Below are 27,359 nucleotides of genomic sequence, written 5' to 3' on the forward strand. Positions count from 1 at the left end.
TATAAAAAACCATGTGGGTTGTTTTTCTTTTTTTACTCCTCTGAGATAAAGATTTATCAGCTAGATAGTCAAATAGAAAAACGTGAATAATCCTGATTAATACTATCTAAACTGAAAGAATAAAAACCTAAATCGTGATCACAGAGAATGGTAGGTGAAAGGCTCGGGCTGGGAGTTTATTACAGGAGAGAGAAGTGATTAAACAGCAAAAGACAGAAAACAACCTATGGCCAACATTCTTTTATGTAATAAAAGTATCCACATAATACCATATGCCAGCACTGACAAGGCATCTACATTCATTCTGTGCTTTAATATTTAAGCATTATCCAAGAAAAACATCTACCTGGTTAATCAAAACGTGATGCTCACCATCATTTGGGCAGTGAAAAATAAAAGGTTCAAAATGTTAGAAGAAGGGTATTCTAATTTTTAAGCAGGGATTGTACTGTCATTATGTTATGATTATCACCTATTACCATTGATTGAAAGTTAGAGGTATGATTATATTCTGTAGGATGTATCATCACAGCCTAATGGTTTAAAGTTTTCAAATAATATAGTATGTAAACATTGACATCAGGAAGTCTAAATTCCATTGTTTTTGAATACTTTAGTTAGATATTCCCCACATTTCCAGGAATTATATTTGTAGGAGAAATTTTTAAGAAAGGATGATAGTTGCTTTGAAAAACACATGATTATATCCTAGAAAAATGAGAGCAATAGGGAAAAAAAGAAGTGAGGTGAGTTTTAAATGCCATATCCAAAGCTTCTAGAAATATTTGGTGCTGCTACAACAATAGTGACGTCCTAGTTGTTACATGAATTCTGCTTTACCGAATCAGGGTTTTCCAGTGAAGTTTACAGGAATCTTTGATAGGCATTTTTTAGAACTTAAGAACTGACGACATTTATAACAAACATCTTTTCTCCATTGATATTTTTATTTTATAGTTTTTTTTCTGTTAAAAGTTCATTGTTTTTACTACATTTTTGCTATTTTACAATCAACCAGTTCAAGTACTATTTTATATATGCGTATTTGTAATAAAACCGTTAGGCTCACAGTTTTTGCAAATAATTCATACAGGATTTCTGTTCTGGCCGTGCAAGAGTAACTTATTTAAGGATAGCTTTCCCAGCAAGGACAACTAGAAAATCTGTATGTGAAAATTAAATAAATAAATACAAGCATCTGGCGGAAGGGACTTGAAAGCTAGGAAGTCAGCGAGGACGTGAGGAGCCAAGACGTCAGAGAGGAAGGAAGCCTGTAGAGGTTCCCTTAGGTAACTGTCCATTCTAAAACAGGTCTTGAGAGGCAAAAATCTTGGCAGAGGGTTTTACAGTTTCATGGGTGGGCGGCCAAAAAATTGGAGGACAGGTATGAAGGAGTTTGACAAACAATCCATGGTTGGCTAACTAAAAGAACTATTCTACGGTGCTAAAGAAGATGGACAATTACAGAGCGATCACAAAACCTGAACCACATCCTCCAGTCATCTCCATTCCTGGTTGGGTAAAGCTGATCTGTGGCTAGCTTAATTACACACCACAAGCAAAACAAAATCCTGCTTAATATCTGGCCATCAATCAGAATATGTAAAAATGACACAGATTGACCAGAAACGAATAGAAAAGACAGACAATAGAAACGTAAGCAAAGTTTATCCAGACACTGGAGATATCCTATATGCACTTTAAGATAAATGCGGAGAATGTATTTAGTATTTTAAGTGGCAAGATGGAACGTTTCCACCAAAAAAAGGGAAGAAACTAACAAAGAATCAGATAGAAATATTGTAACTAGGAAAAAAAGCTAAAATTAAGATATAAGTTGTGGTTTATAAACAGATCAAAATTTAGAGAAACAGGAGAAAAGAATAGATTAAAGGTATTTAGGTTTAAAAAAAAATGGACTAAATCACAGAGTAAAGGAAAAAAAAAAATCAAAGGAGACTTTCAATTTCACCTGAAAATGAAAGACCTTGAGAGATTTCACTTCCATCCTTACAAGAGGAAAATGTTGAAGAAAACTGAAAATCTATAACTTTTCTTGTGCTGTTGGAGCTGAGGCTGCAGGACAAAATGGCACCCGGAGAAACAGGCAAATTGAGACAGTTACAATTGAGTCATAGCCAAGGTCTGATTATCTGGAGAAGCTTCTGGAGCCGTAAATCGGTTAAACCAAACCAAATCCCCTGCCATCAGGTCGATTCCGACTCATGGCGACCCTATAGGACAGAGTAGAACTGCCCCATAGAGTTGCCAAGGAGGGCCCGGTGGATTTGAACTGCCGACCTCTTGGTTAACAGCCATAGCACTTATGCACTACGCCACCAGGGTTTCCACAGAAACTGGCTAGGGACACTAAAATGGTACATTTGATGAATTGCTGGAAAATGAATGTGAATTGGAAAAAGAGTAAGGAATTCCTGTGAACAACAGTATTGATGTGGAGGCACTGTCTTGGGGGATCCCACATTTTCCTAGGTCTTACATACAGGAACCCCGCAAGATTCTTGGAAAAAACTGAGAAAGATATCATTTTGGCTTTGACAATGAGAAGGGAAGAGTAATCAGTGTAAAATATGCTCTGAACCTACTCTCTAGAGAAAAAGACTTTATCAGAGCTTTATTCCACCTTTTTCACCAGTATATCAAGTATCAGCAGGGTCACCTAAGGTGGGTGGGTTTCAGCAGAGCTTCCAGGCTAAGACAGACTAGGAAGAAAGGCCTGGCAATCAATTCCTGAAAATCAGCTACTTCTGTGGGTCACAACAGAATATCGTGCAATATTGTGCTGGAACATGAACTTCCTAGGTTGGCAGGCACTACAGAATAGCCACAACGATGAACTCTAACATACCAACAATCATGAAGATGGTGCAGGATTATGTAACATTAAGTTCTTTTACATATAAGATCATCAAGAGTTGGAACCAACTCCACAGCAACAAAGACAACACAATTCCAGATGGGGGAAGCAACTTCCTCCTACTCTAGACCCCTCTAAGCCAAATCAAAAAAACCAAACCCAGTGCCATCAAGTCAATTCCAACTCATAGCGACCCTATAGGACAGAGTATTAGACTCCTCTAGCATGATTGATACTGCAAAAAAATAAAATAAAATAAACACAGATCAATGGAACAAAACAGAGACCCCAGGAATAGAGCCATACAAATATAATCCGATGATCTTTGGCAAAGGAGCAAAGCAATTCAGTGGAGAGAGGATATTCTTCTCTAATGAACAGTGCTGGGACAATTGGACAGCATATGCAAAAATTTGTACGTATAGCTCTACAGACCTTATACTTTTAACAAAAATTAGCCAGAAATGGACTATACATCTAAATATAAAGTTCAAAATTATAAAACTTCCGGAAGAAAGCATAGAAATAAACTTAGGTGACCATGTGTTTGGTGATGAATTTGTAATTATAACAGCAAAAGCATGATCCATAAAAGAAAAAATTAGTAAGCTGGACTTTAGTAAAAATAAAATCTGCTGCTCTGTAAAAACAAAACAAAACAAAACAAAAAACTGCTAAGAGAACAAAAAGAAAATCCACAGGTTGGGAGAAGATTTTTGCAAATCATGTATCTGGTAAGGAAATTGTATCAAAACACACACAAAACTTTTAAAATTCAATAATAAGGAAGCAAACAACCCAATTTACAAATGGGAAAAAAGATTCAATAGATAACTTCAAAGAAGACGTAACCAAACCTGTTGAACTTCAAAGAAGACGTAACCAAACCTGTTGCTGCTGAGTTAATTCTGACTCATAGTAGCAACCCTATAGGTTGGAGTAGAACTTCCCCACAGAGTGTTCAGGCTGTAATCTGGAAGCAGACTGCCACTTGGTTCTCCTGCTGAGGGGCTGGTGAATTCAAACCACCATCCTTCTGGGTAGCAGACAGCACTTAACCACTGCACCACCAGAGCTCCTCAAGGAAGATATAGCAATGGTAAATAAGCATATGAAGGTATGATCCACATCATTTGCCGTTAGAGAATTGAAACAACGATGGGATACTGCACACCTAATGATGCAGCTAAAATTGAAAAAAAAAAAAAAAAGTTGGAAAAGCCCAATGTTGGTGAGAATGCAGAGGAACAGAAACTCATTTATTTTTATTTCCTGTGGTTTAGGTGAAAGTTTACAGAGCAAATTAGTTTCTCATTAAACAATTATTACACAAATTTTTTTTGTGACATTGGTTGCCAACCCCATGATGTGTCAACCCTCTCCCCTTCTCCACCCCAGTTCCCTTATTACCATTCACCCAATTTCCCTGCCTTCCTGCCTTCTTGTCTTTGCTTTTGGGCTGATGTGGCCATTTAGCCTAGTACATGTAATTAAACTACAAAGCGTGTTCCTCACGTGCGTGATTGTTTGCCCTATACACCTGTCTAATCTTTGGCTGGAGGCTGAATCTTGGAAGTACTGAGGTAAAACAGTGTCCTGGGGACATAATCTTGAAGTTTCTCCTGTTTCTGTCAGACCAGTATGTTTGGTCTTTTTTTTTCTTTTGTGAATTTGAATTTTTTTCTACATTTTTCTCTAGCTCTGTCCAGGATCCCCTATTCTGATTTTTGTCAGAGCAGTTTGTGGTGGTAGCCTGGCAGCATCTAGTTGTTCTGGGCTCAATCTGGCAGGGATCGTGGTAGCTGTGGTACATTAGTCCTTTGGACTAACCTTTCCTTGGTGCCTTTGGTTTTCTTCATCTTCCTTTGCTCCAGCTGGTCTGGGACCAGTAGATGTATCTTAGATGGTCACTCACAGGCTTTTAAGATCCCAGACACTACCCGACACAGTTTGATGTAGAACATTTTCTTTATAAACTATGTTATGCCAGTTGAGCTAGATGTCCCCCAAGACATGGCCCCAGCCCTCAGCCCAGTAACTAGAACCCTCAGGGAGTTTGGATGTGTCCGTGGAGCCTCTATAATTTTATCTTGGCCATGTTTTGCTGACTTTATTCGTATTGTGTACTGTCTTACCTTTCACCAAAATTGTCACTTTTCCTCTATCTAGTTGGTGTTTTTCTCTGCTCTCCTTGGAAACCCTATGGGACAGCTCCACTCTGTAATGTAGGGTTGCTATGAGTCAGAATCGACTTGATGACAATGGGTTTGGTTTGGTATTGGTGTAATGGCTAACGACTGGGAGCATTTCCTCATATGTCTGTGAGCTGCCTGAATTTCTTCTTTGGTGAAGTGTCTTCATTTCTTTTGCCCATTTCTTAATTGAATTGTGTGTCTTTTTGTTGTAGAGGTGTTGGATTTTCCTAAAGATTTTAGAGATTAGATCTTTATCAGGTATGTCATAACCAAATTTTTTTTACCAGCTGTATTTTCTCTTTTTACTCTTTTGGTGAAGTCTTTTGATAAACATAACTGTTTAATTTTTAGAAGATTCCACTTATTTGGGTTATCTTCTGGTGTTTGTGCATTGTTAGTTAAGGTTTGTATCCTGTTTATGCCATGTATTAGGGCTCCTAGTGTTGATACTATTTTTTCTTTCATGATCTTTATAAATTTTCATTTTATATTTGGACTTTGGTCCATTTTGCATTACTTTTTGTGCATCAGGTGAGGTATAGGTCCTGTTTCATTTTTTTTTGCAGATGGACATCCAGTTTTACTAGCGTCATTTGTTAAAAAGACTGCCTTTTCCCCTTTTAATGGACTTTAGTCCTTTGTCAAAGGTCATGTGGCTGTAGGTAGATGGATTTACATCTGAGTCCTTGATTCTGTTCCATTGGGCAATGTGTCTGTTTTTGTATCAGTACCAAGCTGCTTTGACTACCATAGCTATATAGTAGGTTCTAAAGTCAGGTAGTGCAAGGTCTCCTGCTTTATTCTTCTTCAATAATGTTTTACTTATCTGGAGCCTCTTTCCTTTCCATGTAAAGTTAATGATTAGTTTTTTTCATGTTGTTAAAGAATGCTGTTGATTTGGATCAAGATTGCATTGTATTTGTAGATTGCTTTGGGTAGAATTGACATTTTCAAGATGCTGAGTCTACCTATCCATGAGCATGGTATGTTTTTGTATTTATGCAGATCTCTTTTAGTTTCTTATGTAGAGTTTTACAGTTTTCTTTGTATTGGTTTTTATATCCCTAGTTAGAATTATTTGTATTTTATTTTTTAGGGGCTATTATTGCTTTCCTGATTTCTTTCCAACTAATTTTTGTATGTTTATCTTGTATCCTGCTGGTTTGCTGTATCTTTCTATTAGTTCCAGTAGTTTTCTTGTGGAGTCTTTAGGGTTCTCTACACATCATCCATTAATAGAAGTTCTCATTTATTGATGGTGGGAATACAAAATGGTACATCTACCTTGGAACACAGTTTGTGAGTTTATACAAAGCTAAACATAATCTTACTGAATTATGCAGTATTCATACTTTAGGTATTTACCCAACTGAGTTGAAAATTTATATTCATGCAAAAACTTCCACAGAAATGTTTATAGCAGCTTTATTCATAGTCACCAAACACTAGAAGCAGCCAAGATGTCCTTCAAGAGGTAATAGGATCAACAAACTGTTGTACAGTATACAATGGAATACTGAAAATAAGGAGTTACCAAGACATTAAAATATAAGGACAAATTTTAAATACACATTGATAAGTGAAAAAAGCCAATCTGAAAAAGTCTACATGATGTATAATTTTGATTATATTACATTCCAGAAAGACAAAAAGTATAGCAACAGTAAAAACATTAGTGATCGCCATGGTTTGGGGTAGGGGGGTGGAAGGTTGAATAGGTGTAGCACAGGGATGTTTTAGCATCTGTATAATACTATAATTGCAAGTATATGACAACATGCATTTGTCCAAACCCACTGAATTTTACAGCACTAAGAGTAAACCTTATATAGTAAACCTTATATATATAGTGTTGCTGTTCATTTCTGTCAAGCCAACTCCATGTATGCAACATAGAATTGCTCCATAGTGCTCCCAAGGTTGTGACCTCTTGGAAGCAGCTCATCAGACCTCTCCAGGTTACTCTGGGTGGGTTTGAACCACCAACCATTCAGCTAGTAGTCCAGCACTTAACCATTTGTGCCACTCGGGGACTCCATTATAAAAGAGGACTGAGTAACCTAACATTGAATGCAGAATATGACAAAAAAAATCTAGCTATTACAAATGTAGAAAAAACCTCACTGAAGAGGTGGAAGAAAAAATAACTTTGGAAATGAGTAGCGACTCTAAGAAGAATAAAGGCAAAAGAATCTCTACATAAACACTGTTAAAAAAAAAAAAAAAAGTTGCTGTCAAATTCATCCCAACTCATGGCAACCCATGTATGTCAAAGTAGAACTGAGCCCCGTGGGTTAATATCTTAGTTACCTAATGCTACTATGACAGAAATATCGCAAGTGGGTTGCTTTAACAAACACAAATTTATTTTCTAACAGTTTAGAAGGCTAGAAGTCTGGATTCAAGGTGCTGGCTCTAGGGGAAGGAGTTTCTCTCTGTTGGCTCTGGAGGAAAGTACTTGTCTCTTTTGAGCTTCACTCCTGGACGATCTTCGTGTGGCTTGGCATCTCTCCCCAATCTCTGCTTGCTCTCTTACTTTTTTAATCTCTTTTATAACTCAAAAGAGGTTGACTTAAGGTACACCCTATGCTAATAACAAAGTGTATTAATCTCATTAACATAACAAAGAAAACCCATTCCCAAATGCGATTACAACCACAGGTATAGGAATTAGGATTTACTACACCTTACACCTCTCTGGGAGACACAATTCAATCTAGAACAACTATCAATGGCTTGTTTTTGGTAGTAGATTGCAGGTCTTTCTTCTAAGCTGCTGATGGTTGGGCTCAAGCCTGGACAATTACCCTTTTACATCATCTAGGGTCAATACTGTAGTTACTAACTTTGTTGCCCACAAGTGTCATATTAAAAATTATGATACTGGTATACTTGTATATTGCAACTGAGCAGTTAAGTAAATCGATGGCAGGTGATCAGAGCCTGGTTTCTCACTGTCAGAATTGGTGGTTACAGATAAACAATGGGAAGATGGTAGAACAGTCAATGCGATAATGGGTGAGAGCCAGAGGCATCACTATGAACTCATGTTTCACTTAATATGTAGATATTGGCAACACATGTTTGTAGACATGTGTATATATGTGTACATACACACACCCATTTTCTCGTTTTTTTAGCTGAGATTGTGTAGAAAAATTGATACCTCAATAGCACAACTAGCACCTAGATCTGGTTTTGAGGGATATTCTACAAAACATATGACCAATATTTAAGACTGTCAAGATCACCAAAAAAAAAAAAAAAAAAAGGAAAAGCTGAGAAACTGACACAGCCAAGAGAAGGAGCATATGGAGACATGACACTTAATGCAGTATAGATCTGGGATGGAATCCTGGAACATAAAAAGGAACATCAGGTTAAAACCTAAGGAAATTAAAAAAAAAAAAAATAGATCTTCAACTCAGAATAATACCTCAATATCAGCTTATCAGAAACAAAACAACCTGTTAGTAACAAATGTATCATTATTAGTTTACCAGGTTAATACTAAGTTAAACTGGGCTTGGGGTATATGGGAATTCCCTGTAGTATCATTCATAATCTTTCTGTAAGTCAAAAACTGTTCCAAAATGAAATTTACCATCAACACAAAATACTCTGTCAAAAATACTCTCTCAAAAAAATAAAAACACTCTCTAAAAAAAACTCTCCGAAATTATATCTGAAGTGGCGGTGGCAGAGGAATTGCCAAAACTGAAAAAAGTCATTAATGCACAAATTTGAATAGTATTTTCAGCTCTAACAGAAGAAATTTTAACTAGGAAATCCAATACACACAAACAAAATCTTAAAAATTTCCTGAGAATAAAGGGCTTTGCTTTCAAAGGAGCAATGCAAAAACTGAGAAATAACTTATCAATAGAAACAATGGAAGCCAAAAGAGGACAGAGCAGTATCTTCACAACGCTGATAAATAACTACAAAATTCGCATTTATTTAGAGTGATAGCATCTTTCATAAAGTGTATAAGGTAATACACTCTCAGACAAACAAAAAGTAGAATTGTTCATCACCAGCAGACCTGAAAAAAGGAAATAACAAATAAAATTCTTCAGATGAAAGGAAAATAATTTAAGACAGAGACACAGAAATACAACAAGAAATGAGGTGATATACTGATAAACCTAAATAAACATAGGTTTAATAAAATATTGCTAACACTAACCGGTGGTAGTTCAGTGGTAGAATTCCGTGTGGGAAACCTGGGTTTGATTCCCAGCCAAGGCATCTCACGCACAGCCATCGGTGGAGGCTTGCATGTTGCTCTGATGCTGAATAGGTTTCAGCAGAGCTTCCAGACTAAAGTGGACTAGGAGGAAAGCCAGGCAACCTACTTCCAAAAACCAGCCCATGAAAACCTTATGTAACACAACCGTCTAATTCCTCACCAGTCATGGGAGTGGTGCAGGACTAGGCAAGGTTTTGTTTCACTTTACGTGGGTCTCCATGACTTAGGGGCCAACTCAGGACAGTTAACAACAAAAACAACAAATCCCTACATTAAGGGATGCCAACTAATTTGTGAATGCAAAAATACCCACTAAATTTGGAATCTACCTTGTCTACAATCGGGGTACTAATATGCCTCTCCACTTGGCTTGTAGTCATGTAATAAATGTTGAATTAAGAAAATATCATAAGCTCGGTTAGGCCATAAAGAGCTGGTCCAGGTTCAAGGAATTTGAAATTAACTACTCAGGTCCAATTCAGGGTTATTTTGACTCTAGTTTAAGAACCAACCAGAAAACAGAGAAAAGGTAAATACTAAACAGAAAACATTTCAGTGTGTATACATTCAAGACTCACAAGACAAAAATATCTTTTTGTTCATTAGGCAGTGTACTGTGAAGTAGGTCTGCAATTATGGCCTATTCCATGAAGTTATAAAATTTAAATAATTTACACTTTTTTCTTTCAGATAAAAGGGTGAATGTCCACAAAATTTGCTCTCTAGCTCTGATAATAATAGATTTAGTTTTAGTTTAAATATGCTATCGTTCTCCCCAACAAATAATAGGGTAGAAAGATAAGGCTGAAAATAACTTGAACAGTATTCACAGCTTGCATACGTTTAAGCCAATTGTCCTGTAAGGAGTTCCCTCCATCCAGCCCTCCATCTATATGCGCTTGCAGAGTTTTTTTCTAATCACTTGACATTTTTCATTTTAGAACCTATTAAATGAAAATTGATATGATTTTTTTAATAAAATATGCTAAGTTTTTGCAGGAAAGTCTTGGCAATAGAGCAGAAAATGAAATTAAAGTGATTCAATTGTATCACAAATTTTATTTTTATGATTAAATTAGCCAGAGGACTTCATTTTCTTTTAGGAGATGATATGTGATCACGGCCTTAAATGCATTCGGGTTATTTTAGGAAGCTTCCAATATCTAATGGACAGTCCAGAATACAGATTTCTACACTTGAATTATGTGCTCAATTTATTTCATTGTAAAACCAAAAAAAAAAAAAAAAAAACCATTGCTGTGAAGTCAATTCCAACTCATAAGACCCTGTAATAACCCTAAAGGAGAGAGTAGAACTGCCCCATTGGGTTTCCAAGGCTATAATCTTTAAAAAGCAGACTATCACATTTTTCTCCTGTGGAGAGCCTGGTGGGTTTGAACTGCCAACCTTACAGTCAGCAGCTGAGCACAGAACCACTGCTGCACCAGGGCTCCCTTTGTTTCATCATATACACTGATTAAATAAATTGCCACTTTGTTTTTTTTTTTTTTTTTTTTAGAGATTTTAATATATGGGCATTTTTTAAGTAAATTACTGACTTCAGGAAAATATGGGTGAATTTTGGGAACCAAACATAACCTTACAGTCATTGGAACCTGCAGAATAGCCCCATTTTAAGGGCGTCTAGCTCATAGATGAGCTTCATGGTCAGAACCAGGTGAAATAAAATGTTCTCTGAAGTGTATTTCGTTAAACTATATCCTTGCATTTTTTTTTGTTCTAAATATGCTTTCGTATTTGCATTCATACATGGCAAAACAATCCCATGAGTGTTTTGATTTCTATTCCAAACCTGCAGCTGAAGAGTGCTCCTAAAATGATGCATATAAAACATCCACTCAAAACTGATGATAACAGCAAAAGCTTTAAAGGTTGCCTCTACAAATGGGGACTGATAATGTTTTGTATAGAGTTCTACTGTGCTTTTCATGTGTTCAGCCATTAACCAGAGCATTTGAATTATACAGCTTTTATGACTCTCTCAACACATACAGTCTGATTTAATTTTAGCATTCTCATTGATTTCAAGGGTGTCACAGAGGGTAAGAAGGATGAACTTGGTTGACAGAGTTCAACATATGGCATCCAATTAGAGACACCAGAGAATGTCAGTATCTCCTCTCACTAAAACAAAACAAAAAAAAACTGCTACAATGCTATCTATTCTAGAGATAAGAATGCATCTAAAATTCTACTCAAAGGCTTTCATGAAATACCTTTTTATCATATCACAGATTACGTGACATAAAACTTTTATATGAAATTTTAAAATGATATTGTAGTGACAAGTACACTGGATTTGGCACCAGACTGCATCATTTACTAACAAAATGATGAGCTCGGATAATTTATTTAGCCTCTCTGAGCCTCTAGTTGTTCATTGTTACAATGAAAATGATAATCTACCTCATACAGTTACGCATACAGGAGCAAGGGTTTAATGAGAATATGGAAAAAAAAAAGTTTTTTTCTTGTGCGGTATCCAATAAAAATAGTACCTCAACAAATATTGCAAGAATGATTGAGAAAAGGAAGTTCAAAATAAATACTGTTGTCAAGTACTTGAGTCAAGCAGGAGCCTCATGATATCAATAATAAAAGACAAAGTTAGATCACAAGATATACCTGGTCTAATAAGCAATTGATCTCAGTCATCCAAAGGCGCATAGTATCATCAGGTGAATTCTAGGGCACCATTTACAGAACAAGCATTGGAGCAGGTTTCATTTATCTGACTTGAAGGAACTTTTAAAAAAATGGAATCTTGGACCCCCAAACACTCTGGTTCAATAGAACTAGGTAAAGGCAGTGTACAACAGAACTAATATGCTTATAAAAATGCCCCGTTTCTTCTGATACACAGCTAGGTTCAGGACTCATTAGTCTATCTGGTTTCAAAAACAATGTTTGTGAATTTTATGTAGTGCATTTTATGTATTTGACTGTGTGGATCATAATAAATTATGGATAACATTGCAAAGAATGGGAATTCCAGAACACTTAACTATGTTCATGAGGAACCTGTACATACCCCAAGGGGCAGTGGTTCAAACAGAACAAGGAGGTACTGTGAGGTTTAAAATCAGGAAAGCTGTGCATCAGGGTTGCAACCTTTCACCATACTTATATAATCTGTATGCTGAGCAAATAATGCGAGAAGATAGACTATATGATGAAGAATGTGGCATCAGGATTGGTGGAAGACTCAGTAACAACCTGCTATATGCAGATGACACAATCTTGCTTGCTGAAAGTGAAAAGGACTTGAATCACTTACTGATGACAATCAAAGACTACAGCCTTCAGTATGAATTATACCTCAACATAAAGAAAACAAAAATCCTCACAACTGGACCAGTAAACAACATCATGATAAAACCAAAAAAACTGAACCTGTTGTAATCGAGTCAATTCCAACTCAGTGATCGTATAGGAAAGAGTAGAACTGCCCCATAGGGTTTCCAAGAAGCAGCTGATGGATTTAAAATGCTGACTTTTTGACTAGCAGCCAAGCTCGTAACCACTGAGCCACCAGGGTTCCACCAACATCATGATAAAAGGAGAAAAGATTGAAGTTTTCAAGGATTTCGTTTTATTTGCATCCACAGTCAGCACCCATGGAAGGAGTAGTCAGGAAATCAAAGAACATATTGCACTAGGCAAATCTGCTGCAAAAGACCTCTTTAAAGTACTTAAAAACAAAGAAGTCAGTTTGAGGGCTAAGGTATGTTTGAATCAAGCAAGGCATGGTATTTTCAATTGCCTCATATGCATATCAAATATGGACAATGAATAAAGAGGACTGAAGAAAAATTGATGATGTTGAAATATGGAGTTGGCAAAGAATGTTGAATATACCATGGACTGGCAGAAGAATGAACAGGTCTGTCTTGGAAGAAGTACAGCCAGAATGCCCCTTAGAAGTGAGGATGGAAAGACTACTTCTCATGTACTTTGGACATGTTAACACGAGGGACCAGTCCCTGGAGAAGGACATCATGCTTGGTAAAGTAGACAGTCAATGAAAGAGAGGAAGACCCTCAATGGGATGGATTGACACAGTGGCTTCAACAATGGCCTCAAGCATAGTGGGGATTGTGAGAATGGCAGGCAACCTGACAGTGTTTCATTCTGTCATACATAGGGTCTCTATGACTGCGAACTGACACTACAGTGCCTAATAACAACAGTCTGTATTTTAGGCTGTTTTTTTCAGTGTTAAAAAACAGTAACTTTAAGAAAATAAATTTTCCTCTAGAGTTTTTCCTAATGTCAAATTTTTCCTATTTGTCTCCTCAAGTTCATGCATACCCTCTTTCTATTAAAGGACATGGTATCAAGATAAAGCAAGGAAGAGGATGAAGATTGTAGCTAAAGCCAGGGTGAAGGAGTGACACAGGTAAACAGATTTTAATCAGGAAAAAGAAAAGAAGAAGAAGAAGATCCAGAATCTGGGGGGTGGGGTGGGGGGAAGGGGGGAAAGAATGTGGGGCAAAAGTTCTTTGAAAAGCAATTTGATTCCCAAATTCCTTTCTCTGCTCTATGTCTATAAAAGACTTGCCACTCCCTTGCAAAAAAAAAAAAAATTAATTTATCTATTGTGCTTTAAGTGAAAGTTTACAAATCAAATCGGTCTCTCATACAAAAACTTATACACACCTTGCTATGTACTCTGAGCTGCTCTCCCCCTAATGAGACAGCTCCTGTATTCCCTGCGTCCTTTCAACCAGGTCCTGTCCCCCTCTGCCTTCTCATCTCGCCACCAGACAGGAGTCGCCCACATAGTCTCATGTGTCTACATGAGCCAAGAAGCTCTCTCCTCACCAGTATCATTTCCTGTGTTATAGTCCAATCCAACCCCTGTCTGAAGAGTTGGCTTCAGGAATGGTTCCAGTCTTGGGCTAACAGAGGGTCTTGGGACCATGATTTCTGGGGTCCCTCTAGTCCCAGTCAGACCATTAAGTCTGGTCTTTTTGCAAGAAATTGAGGCGTGCATCCCACTGTTCTCCTGCTCCATCAGGGATTCCCTGTTGTGTTCCCTGCCAGGGCAGTTATCGGTGGTAGCCAGATACCATCTAGTTCTTCTGATCTCAGGCTGATGGAATCTCTGGTTTATATGGTTCTTTCTCTTGGGGTCATATTTGCCTTGTGTCTTTGGTGTTCTTCGTTCTCCTCGTAAAATTCTTGATTGAAGTGAATTATATGAAGAAGGTAAGAAAGTGGATCTATAGATTGAAGGTTAGTAAGTATATTTAAGAGCATGAGGATCCTATAAAAAATTTATTTTTATTTATTTTATATAAAGAAAAAAAATTTTTTTTTAATAAATACTGGTTCCATAAAAAAAAAAATTTTTTTTTTTTAAGACCTGACAAATATAGTTTGAGGGGATTTTTTAGAAACGTAATATAAAACTATAAATGCAAAATTAGATGCAAGAGTGAAAATTTAATTATAATGAGAAAATAAAAAATTGCAAATGTAAATATACTGGTAAATACTAAAGTATCAGAAAAGTTAGAATTTCATATATTTATGAATTGACTGCCTAACAAACTTCTCTAACATTTTCTCCCTACATTTTTGCAGGTGCACTATCCATGTTACAGATTAGGAATATTATGTAAATATTATGTAAATATTATGTAAATATGCCCAGAATATTATGTAAATAACCTAAAATTTAAAAAGCTGAAAAGTGGCAGAGCTTGACTTTGAACAAAAGAAATCTTGCTCTAAAATCCATTCTCTTAATTTCTATGCTCTTCTACCGAAATAAGAGGAATTACCATCTATAGATATGCCTATGAATACTTACAGTAGCTCAGTAAGGATAGGCAGGAAGTTGGTAAGTGTGTTTACCTCTGCGGAGAAGAACTGAATGACTAAGGAAATAAGGTGTGAAGTTTTTTTATTGTTTACTTTTCTGTTAGTTTTGAATTTTTCACTATGCTCATGTTCTTATAATTAATAAAATAGAAATAGAAAAATGAGAAGAAGGAAGGAAGGTAGAAAGAATAACTAAAGGAAGGAAGGTAGAAAGAATAAATAAAGCAAGGAAGGAAGAAAGTAATGGAGTCTGTGTCTAAATTATGGATTTTTTATTTCTAATCATAGACTATCATCTTACTTATCCATAAAAAGTATTTTATGTCCATTTAATAGGGATGACATAGTCTCTTTATGAATGGTGATGGCAAAACTGTGTATCCGTTTGCAAAAAAATGTAACAAAATCCATACCTCACACCATATACAAAAACTAACTCGAGATGGATCAAAGACTTAAATGTAAAACCTAAAACCATAAAGATCATTGAAGGAAATATACGAGGAAACTTAGTAGCCTTAATTTATGAAATAAATGGACTATCAGATATAACTGAAAAAGCACAAAGAGTAGAAGATAAATTAGATGGTTGAGACCTCCTGAAAATCAAATACTTATGCCCATCAAAAGACTTTTCCAAAAAAGCAAAAAGAGAACCCACATAGTGGAAAAAACATTTGGCTCTGATATATGTGACAAAGGTATAATCTCTAAAATTATAGAAAACTCCAACAACTCAAGCACAAAAAGACAATCTAATTAAAAAATGGACAAAGGATAAGGACAGATACTTCACCAAAGTAGACATCCAACAAATACATAGAGATGCTTGTTGATCATTCCCATTAAAGAAATGTATATGAAAACTACAATGAGATACCATCTCAAACCGATAATAATGACACTGATGAAAAAAAAAAAAAAAACAGAAAATAATAAATGCTGGAAAGATTGTGGGAAGATTGGAACTCTCATATGTTGCTGGTGGGAATGTAAAACAGAACAATCGATTTGGAATACAATATGACGCTTCCTCAAAAAGCTAAAAATAGAAATATATATGATCCAGCAATCCCACTTCTAGGTATACAGAGTAGAGAAATAAGAACAGTGACACAAATAGACATATGTGCACCCATGTTCATTGCAACATTATTTACAACAGCAAAAATGAAAACAGCCTAAATGCCAATCAAAGATGAATAAAGTATGGTACATACACACAATGGAATACCACAAAATGTTAAAGAATAATGAGAAATCTGCAAAACATCTCACAATATGGATGAATCTGGAGGATGTTATGCTGAATGAAATACGTCAATCACAAAAGGACAAATACTGTGTAAGACGACTATTACAAAAAGTCAAGAAAAGGTTTTCACACAGACAGAAACATTCTTTATTGATTACCAGGGATGGGGGAGGGAGGCAGGAAAAGCACTAAGTAGATAGTAGAAGCATACTAACTTTGGTGAAGGGAAAGATAATAAGTAATATGAGGGAAGTCAGCACAAAATAATCAAAGCAAAGGAAGACACTGAAAGGTACACAAGAGTAAAAGGTGACAAGGGTAAATACTAATACATATACAACCTTGAAACAATAGTAATAACAAACAGTAATGTATGAGTGGATACATGGGTAGATATGTGAGGTGAACATGGCTGGCAGGGTGTATGGAAATACACCCATGCACATATATATGTGTACATGCTGCAAATATACACATGTTTGCAATAGTGCACCCAGGGGCTACAGTCATGAAAACTTAGTCGTAAGCATACACCTCCTGGGACTGAAATACCGGGCTGGAGGGCTAGGGACCATAGTTTCAGGGTACATCTAGGTCAAATGGCATATCATTTTCCAAAAAGACAGTGTTCTACATCTTACCTTGGTAAGTAGCAACTGGGGTCTTTAAAGCTTGCAAGTAGCCTTCTAAGATACGACAATTGGTCTCTACCCCTCTAGAGCAAAGAAGAATGAAAATCAAAGACTCAAGGAAAATATTAGTCCAAAGGACTAATGGACCACACAAACCACCGCCTCCAGTAGCCTGAGACCAGAAGAACTGACCACTACTGGCCACTCTGACTGGGACCACAACAGCTGGTTATGGACGGAGTGGGAGAGAAATATAGAACAAAACTCATACTCATAAATAAGACCACGCTTACTAGTCTGATAAAGACTGGCATAATCCCTGAGACTATGGCCTTAGATACCCTTCAAACCTGGAACTGAAATCACTCCCAGAGATCACATCATAGTCATACAATAGGTATGCCTCTAAAATGAACAGTAACACCAGTGAGGAGCGTACACCTCAGAACAATCAACTACAGAGACCTACAGGGCAGCATTTGCCCAAAAGCAAAGTTTAGGAGGAAGGTAGGGGCAGGAAAGGTGGGCGAATGGACACAAGGAACCCAGGGAGGAAGGGGACGGGAGTGCTGACACATTCAGGAGTTTGCAGACAATGTCATGAAACAAGTTGTGTTTAAATTGTTGATTGGGAAACTAATTTTCTCTGTAAACTTTCACCTAAACCATAATAAAATGCTCAAAAAAATTTATGAATTTTAAAACAGTGTCAAAGGGTATTTATTGACAGAAAAAATTACAAATCATATTTCTGATCAAAAAAGCAACTGATAGAATTTTGTACAGTTAGATACTATTTACAGAAAAATATTTATGTGTATATTATATTCATCAGACAACATGAAATGATAAATATCAACATTAAAAGATAATAGGGACAACTAGGGTTATATCTGTGATTTTTTTTTCCCCAAATGCTTACTAAAATCAAAACACACATAGTATTACTATATAAATAATGCTTAAAAAACAATATAGTTAATTTGTTCCCCACCCCCCCAAAAATATTTTAATGAACCTTATGCATGTTAGGCTGTTTACAAGGTTAACATAATTACTTTAAGAAAAAAAGAAAATATATATGTATACGTTTTATTCATACCAGTAAGTGTAATTAAGTTGTATTGTGAACCATAGGGAACTAAGAAAAGACTTCATACATTCCAGGCTTAAATATTTTTATTTGGAGGAATGCAAACTTCTTGACTAATTTCTTTACGTGGGCACAGATCAGCTGTGTGGATATAAAATGAGAATTGCTCAGTCACATACCACACTTTTTCATATTCCAAAATGAATAACACTTGTTACTTGTAGTGTACAGTGTCACGCTATCTCTAACCATGATCACACCAGCAACGTATTTAGATTAGATTATGTTGATCTGATAACATTTCAGCGCAAAAGTGCCAACAACACAAAAGCAGATATATAGCAACAACGACAACTTTCAGCCTTTTGCTGCTTTTGAGGAGAGTTCATGGACTCATGAAGGAAAAAGCTAAGAGTTGCAATTTCTTTCAAACAAGAAAATACATGCCACCATTCTTTGATGAAACACCAGAAATGCTGCTAAATCTGATCAAGCTTCCAACAAGAAAGAAAATGAAATCAATAAAAGTCAGAAACCTTAAATACATGTAAATGGAAATGTATATGTATATGCACATATATGTATGTATTACACCTATGAATATTATATCTGCATATATTATTGTCAGGTCATAGTCAAATCAATAGATTGGAATTACTCTTTGGTTAAAAATCAGTCAAATATTAGGAATAGGAATAGTTAATTAATGGGGTTTTAAAAAAGTCTTTGAAGACATGCATATATGACAAACATGACTGACGACCACTGCATGATGGCTGTCCGCTGCTCTGAAAGCAATTCTTAGTTACTAAACTTGAATTTTCTCTTCCCCATTCAATAATCTAGCAGTTTTCCAAAGCCTTCCTGACATTTTAGTTTTATTGTGCAGTTCTATCCACAGCACAATAACTGGAGCTTCAGTCAATTCCATAGACCCATCTATTATTAGGTTCTTTGGGGTTTTTCCTGTCTGCTCACTGTACAGTCCCATAAGAAAACATCTCATTTTCATGAAAAATCAGGGGAAGTGCTGTTGAGCAAATATGTCTTTAGTGTCAAAAAAGTATTCAAATTCATGACATGAAACAAACAAAAAAAGATGTTAGCAAACTATACTGTAACTTGTTGAATAAAACACACATAATCCCTTACTATACATAAGACAAATTTCTTTTGGAGACTTGATTTTTGTGTGTGTGTGCTATAAGTAAAGTATAATTCATAAAAAAATTCATATGAAGAGTTTATATCTCCAATCATTATAAAGGATTTCACTCTGCTTACAGATTTCAACACACACGCAATTTGGGAATTTTTAGATGTAATGCAATTTATTAAATACAAAAATCAAGCATTTAAGAAAATACAGTTTCAGGACATGAGCAAAGTGGAAAGTGATTATATTTACTTCTATGGAAATGCTCGTTAGCACCCACCACGCCCCTAGCATTCATTGTTATGAGAGTGTGGACTACACTGGGTGATTTTATCATGTGTTCACATAATATACATCTGTCTCAGCTTGTTAGTACAATGAAATACGTTGATGTTTTTGTCAGATATGATACCAGTGGACATATCAGCTTTGCCCAGATATGCTGCCAACAATTCAAACTACTATCACGTCGTTCCTCTCTTTTCTGTATTTGCTACATTCTGCTGTACCAGCAGGAGATTGCAATTTCGCCACTGTTTTCTCATAAGCAGGGAACTGGAAGGCTGACAAGGGATTGAAAGTGGTTACTCAGTCACGGTTCATTTTGCGATTTTCTGTTACTAGGTAATAGAATTAAGAAGCCTATAATTTTTATCAGATGTAGTTTCTATTTGGGATGAATCCTCCGTTAAAAGTAATAACCAAGCGGTCATGTTTCTATAACAATGTTTCATCATTCCTGGGGCAAGGGAGAGTGGAGACAAGTCAGGTTGTAGTCCTTGCCTTGTGTATTATTGCCTTTTTAAGACATGTTGTAATTATTAGTTTACATATTGTTTTCCAGTGAACTGTAAGCTCCAAAATGACAAGTATCATGTGCTTGCTACAATGAGCTCAGTCCCTTACCCAGAGCAAACATTTAAAAATATATATATATGACTGTTGAATTAGATTTAATCAGATGCTTATACAACTACTGGAAACCCTGGTGGCATAGTGGTTAACTGCTGCGGCTGCTAACCAAAGGATTGGCACTTCGAGTCTGCCAGGCCCTCCTTGGAAACTCTATGGGTCAGTTCTACTCTGTCCTATAGGGTCATTATGAGTCAGAATCGACTCGACAGCACTGGGTTTGGTTTTTATACAACTGCTAGCCCTGAAAAGAATAAGAATATTGGATATGATTTTCAGAGGCGGTTCAGATTATTTTAAAAGGGCCAATCAACAACCATTCTCATTGGTGATTTACTCTTTAAATAAATCTTTAAAAAATGAACTCCTGTTTTTGTCTTATTAAAGTTATTTTTCACAAACATTTAGACAAGAATCTAAACAATTAAGAAATTAATTTCAGCTATTAAAGCACTTTTCTTTCACCTCTCAACTGCAAATGTGAAATTCATATAATGGTTGAAAAAATTGAAAGCCTGTATCTGTTCCATTTCTCAAATGCCTTTCAGTTGTTATCAAACTGCTGGTTATACTACAGAAAATTGTTCAAAAATGCTAATCATGGTTTTTTTTTAGCTGCTCTTGCAATTTGTATTTATGTTTTTACTAACAGTCTTTTAATAGCAATGTCATTTCTAACAAAATGTTCCCCTGGTGATATAGAAATTATTAAAAAAAAAAAAAAAAAAAACTTGTGCTAAATTAGCTGAAAAATGTATCTAAATAGTAAGACTATTTAATCTCCAAATACTATTCTAGAAAAGTTGTTTCTTAACATTGAGATTGTTACATTAAAACAATTGATTTTCATATTGAGTTATACAGACAGGCTCCTCAGAATGAAGAATGCAAGTTACATTTTGGATTTATCACTCTTTTTTTCTCTAGTCCAAACTTAAAATCAAAAGATTTGGGGCATAGTAGATTTCTCTAGATTCTAAAACTCAATGTTTATGTCAACAAAACACATATAAAGAAAATACCGCATGGCTATATTTCTGTAACAATGTTTCATGATAACTTTGAGGACTTATATATAGGACCAGATTCCGTTGCTGGCATCACCTAAGGCCCATGAGATACAATTGTTTTCTCAGTGGTATTACGTTGCCTATTCCATGACTTGGTTTAATTCATTCATGAGTAGCTTTTACATGCCCAGTAGAGTGCCAGATACTTGGTATTCAAAGGTACAAATTTTAAGATATAATCTAGTAGAGGATAAGAGATAAGTAAATAAGTAACTATGATACAGATTATCCTGATGAATTTATATGCCCCCCCAAATATATCTTAGATCCTTTCACTTTTTTTAAGGTTCCTAATAACATCGTTTCATTACCCTAAGTATAATCCTTGAAGTACTAAAATTGTATTTGAACCATTTATTCTGCTGTCCTACCAATTTATTCCCTACAATTGCAGCTAGAGTCATGTTTTATTTTCCTGCTTTTTCTTTTTTAATTATCCTTTTTTTTTCTCTCCCCTAGAGTCATGCTTTAAACAGACAAATCTGAATATTTCATGCAACTAGTAAAGCTCTCTAAATGGTGTCTCACTGTTTTTGGATAAACTTCTAAATTGTTCACATGAGCTACAGGGTTCTGTATCATTTGACCCTGTCTCCCTCTTTAATCTCATCCACAAATACACATACACTTGTTTACTGTGCCTGAGCTACTGAGGCATTTTCTCTGTTCCTTGATTATGCAAAGTTGCTCTCACCTCACAGCCCCGGCACATGCTATTTCTCTGCCTTGAAAGTACCACCTGTTGCTACCCCATCCCTCTCAACTGGCTAATTAATCCCCATTCTTTCCTACTGTGGTAATTCTTGCACAATAATACCATCCTTGACTCCCACCCCTTGACTGACTAGCCCATCTAAATTAGGTTCCTCTGCTGTGTAGTGGCTAAAGTACTAGCTATGAAGCCAGAATTTCTGAATTTGAATTCTGGTTACACATTTTATTAACCCTATGACCTTGCAAAAGTCGCTTAACATCTCTGTACATCCATATCTTCACCAGTAAAATGAAACTATAGTATTTACCTGAAGTGTAGCCTTCATGACAAATAAAATAATCATTTTGAACAGTGAGCAACATTTAATAAACACTCAACACATGTGTTGCTATGAGGATGGAAGCTATGCCACTGGTATTTCATATACCAAGAGGGTTACCCATGGTGGACAGGTCCATGGACCTTCCACACTAAAACACACCTGAAAGAAAGGTCTGGCAGTATACTTCCAAAAAATAGCCAAGGAAAAATCTATGTATAACAACAGAATATTGCCTGACAGAGTGCTGTATGATGAGTCCCCTTCCTCATCCAGGTTGGATGGGTTTAGAACTACGACTCGGAAACACCTGTCTTCTCAAAATAGAGTCAACTATAATGATATGGGTAGAGTAAAGTCTTCAATTCAGGACTTTCATTTTCTCATGTGGTTGACTGAAAATGAGAAGTAACAGCTGCAAACGTAAATTAGTAATGAAAACATGGAATGCACAAAATATGAATTAAGAAAAATCAGAAGTTGTCAAAATGAAGTGGAATGCTTGAAGATCAATATTCTAGGAATTAATAAGCTGAAATTGACTGGTGTTGGTCATTTTGAATCTGACAATCATATGGTCTGCTATCCCAGGAATGACAAATTGAAGAGGAATGGTGTTGCATTCATTTTTAAAAAGAGCATTTCAAGATCTACCCTGAAGTATAATATGATCAGTGATAGATTAATATGCACACCCTTACAAAAAAAAGACCAGGTCCCTGAGTGGAGTAAGTGGTTTACAATTGGCTGTTAATGGTTCCATCCCACCCAGCAGTGTTGCAAAAGAAATTCCTGGCAATCTGCTTCCATAAAGATTAAAAAAAAAAAAAAGAAAATCCATTGCCATCAAGTCAATTCTTACTCACAGCAACCCTGTAGGGCAAAGTTGAACTGCCCATAGGATTTCCAAAGAGCAGTTGGTGGACTCAAACTGCCTACTCTTTGGTTAACAGTTGAGGTCTTAACCATTGTACCACCAGGGCTCCAAGCATAAAGATTACAGCCAAGAAAATCCTATAGAGAACTCTTTAACACATCATGATTAACACAACGACAGCTGGTTTGATTTGATGTTGGTTTACAAAAAAAAAGTTCATATGACTAGCATTCTAATTTACTCACCGACTACAAATGCCAAATTTTTTTTACAATTTGCTAGTCTCAAATTGATGGAAGCTGCAATCAATGTGCATTGATTATTACTGGTGATTGGAATGTGAAAGTTAGAAGCAATGAAGAAAGATAAGTTGTTGGAAAATACAGTTTGGTGATAGAAATGATACCAGAAAAAAACATTACAGAATTCTGCAAGATGAAAAACTTATTCATCGGAAATATATGTTTTCAACAACACAGTTGACTACTATACACATGGACCTTGCCAGATGAACTACACAGTATTCAGATAAGCTACCCCTGTGAAAGAGATGATCAAGAAGCTCAATATTTCAGTAATGGAAAAGCTAGTAACTGAAAGCAGAACAGGCCATCAGTTGACTATGTGCACGTTCAAGTTGATGCTGAAGAAAACCAAAGTAAGTCCACGAGAGACAAAATACAGTCTTGAAAACACACCATCTGAGTTTAGGGACTATCTCAAGAATAGACATGGCACACTGAGCACTAAAAAAAGACAGGAAAGAAGAAAAAATCCAAACGGATGCCAGAAGAGACACTGAAACTTGCCCTTAAGTGCAGAGTAACTGAAATAAACATATGAAATGATGAAGTAAAAGAGCTGAACAGAAGATTTCAAAGGGTGGCTCAAGAAGACAAGGTAAAGCATTATGAAGAAATGTGCGAACACCTGGAGTTAGAAAAACAAAAGGGAAGAATATGACCAGGATTTCTCAAGCCAAAAGAACTTAAGAGAAAATTCCAGTCTGGAGTTTCATTGTTGAAGTATTCTATGAAGAAATTATTGAATAATAATGAAGAAATGGGTTCAAGCTACACTGAGGGTCTTGGCGAAAATGAGGCTCCAGAAATTGACAGAATATGAATTGAAATCCTTCAACAAATGGATGCAATGCTGGAAACATTTACTCATCTATGTCAAGAAATTTGGAAGACTTTTATCTGTTCAGCTGACTGAAAGAGATTCATATCCATGCCCACTTCAAAGAAAGGCAAACAAATGGAATGTGGAAATTCCCAAACAAAATCATTAATATCACATACTAGCAAAATTTTGCTTAAGGTGATTAAAAAATGACTGGAGTTGTACAGTGATAGGGAACTGCCAAATTCCAAGCTAGATTCAGAAGAGTACATGGAATGTGGCATATCATCACTGAAATCAGATGGATTTAGGCTGAAAGCAGGGAATACAAGAAAGATTTTTACCTGTGTTTTATTGACTATGCACAGATATTCAACTGTGTGGATCATAACAAATTATGAAAAAACTTTAGGAAGAGTGGGAATTCCAGAACATTTAATTATGCTCATGTGGAATCTGTCTATAGATCAAGGGGCAGTTGTTTCAAAAAAGTAAAAGGATACTATGTGAATGAAAATTGATAAGTCATTCTATTAATGCATCTGGGCTACCATTTGTCACAATAATACAACCTGCTAACTGAATGATAGAAGCCTGCTTGAGAAAATGAAGATAGCTCAAAGCATTTACTGATGAAGGTCAAAGACTACAGCCTTCAGTATGTATTGCATCTGACTATGAAGAAAATGAAAATCTTAATAACTGGACTGATAAACAATTTCATGATAAATGGAGAAAAAGCTGAAGTTGTCATTTATTTCATTCTACTTGGTTTAAAATGACATGTTGGAAGTTAGAAAACAAAAAGAGAAGAAAACAGCATTTCTCAAGCTGAAATAACTGAAGAAAAAATTCAAGCCTAAAGTTGCTATATTGGAGAATTCTACAGGAAAAATATTAAACAATACAGGAAGCATAAAAAGAAGATGGAAGGAATACACTGAGTCACTATATCAAAAAGAATTGGTAGATGTTCCACCATTTCAGGAGGCAGCATATGATGAGGAACCAATGATATTGAAGGATGAGATCCAAGCTTCACTGAAGGCATTGGGGAAAGACAAACCTTCGGGAATTGACAGAATATCAATTGAGATGTTCCAACAAATGGATGCAGTGCTGGAAGTGTTTACTCATCTATGGCAAGAAATTTGGAAGACAGCTACTTGCAGGAAGGGATCAATATTTATACCTATTCCAAAGAAAGGTGATCCAACAGAATGTGGAAATCATTGAACAATATCATTAATATTCCTGTACATAAACCCTGTGGAGCAGTTCTATTCTATCCTACAAGGTTGGTAAGAGTTGGAACTGACTCAACGGCACCTAACAACATCATTAATATCACACACAGTAAAATTTTGCTGAAGATGATTCAAAACTAGCTGCAGCAGTACATCAACGGGGAACAGCCAGAAATTAAAGGCAGATTCAGAAGAGGATGTGGAAACAGGGAAATCATTGCTGATGTCAAATGGATCCTGGCTGAAAGCTGAAAATACCAGAAAGAAGTTTACCTGTGTTTTATTCATTATAGAAAGGCGTTCCACTGTGTGGGTCATAAAAAAATTATGGATAACATTTCAAAGAATTTCAGAACACTTAATTGTGCTCATGAGCGACCTGTACATAGATCAAGAGAGAGTTCTCCAAACAGAACAAGGAAATACTGAATGGTTTAAAGTCAGAAAAGGTGGGCAAGAAGGCTGTAGCCTTTCACCATACTTATTCAATCTGCATGCTCAGAAAATAATCGGAGAAGCTGGACTATATGAAGAAGAATGGGGCATCTGGTTGGAGGAAGACTCATTAACAACCTGCATTATGCAGATGACAAACCTTACTTGCTGACAGTGAAGAGGACTTGAAGCACTTACTGATGAAGATCAAGGACCACAGCCGTCAGTATGTATTACACCTCAATATGGAGAAAACAAAAATCCTCACAACTGGACCAATAAGTAACATCATGATAAATTAAGAAAAGATTGAAGTTGTCAAGGATTTTGTTTTACCTGGATCCACAATCAACACCCATGGAAGCAGCAGTCAAGAAATCAAACAATGCATTGCATTGGGCAAATCTACTGCAAAAAAACTCTTTAAAGTACTAAAAAGCAAAGGTGTCACCTTGAAGACTAAAGTGTGCCTGACCCAAGCTGTGGTGTTTTCAATTGCCTCATATGCATGCAAAAGCTGGACAATGAATAAGGAAGACTGAAGAAGAATTGATACCTTTGAAGTATGGCGTTGGCAAAGAACGCTGAATATACCGCAGAGTGTCAGAAGAATGAACAAATCTGTCTTGGAAGAAGTACAGCCAGAATGCCCCTTAGAAGCAAGGACGGCGAGTCTTTGTCTCACATACTTTGGACACGTTATCAGGAGGGACAACTTCCTGGAGAAGGACATCAGGTTGTTGAAGCAGAGGGTCAGCAAAAAAGAGGACGACATTCAATGAGATGGACTGACACAGTGGCTGCAACAATAAGCTTAAGCATAATAACAACGATTGTGAGGATGGTGCAGAATCAGGCAGTGGTTTGTTCTGTTGTATGCAGTGTTGTTATGAGTTGGAACCAACTCGAGGGTACCTAACAAAAAATTTGAATCAACAATCAAGGTCCATGGAAGCAGCAATCAAGAAATCAAAGGACATATTGCACTTGGCAAATCATGTGCAAAAGACCTTTTTAAAAAGCAAAGATGTCACTTTGGTGACTAAGGTGATTAGACCCAAGCCAGGTTTTTTTTGTTTTGTTTTGTTTTGTTTTGTTTTTATTGGCTCACATTCATTCAAAAGCTGGACAATGAAAAAACGAGACAGAAGAATTGACACAGTTTATTTGTGGTTCTAGTGAAGAATATTGAATATATTTTGGACCGACAAAAGAATAAATCAGTCTTAGAAGATATACACCCAGAATGCTCCTTTAGAAGTGAGGATGGCAAGGCTTTGACTAGCTTACTTTGAACTCACCATCAGAAAACACCAATCACTAGAAAAAGACACCACGTTGGTCAGCA

Source organism: Loxodonta africana, chromosome 3 (genome assembly GCF_030014295.1).
Source record: "Loxodonta africana isolate mLoxAfr1 chromosome 3, mLoxAfr1.hap2, whole genome shotgun sequence".
Lineage (NCBI taxonomy): Eukaryota > Metazoa > Chordata > Mammalia > Proboscidea > Elephantidae > Loxodonta > Loxodonta africana.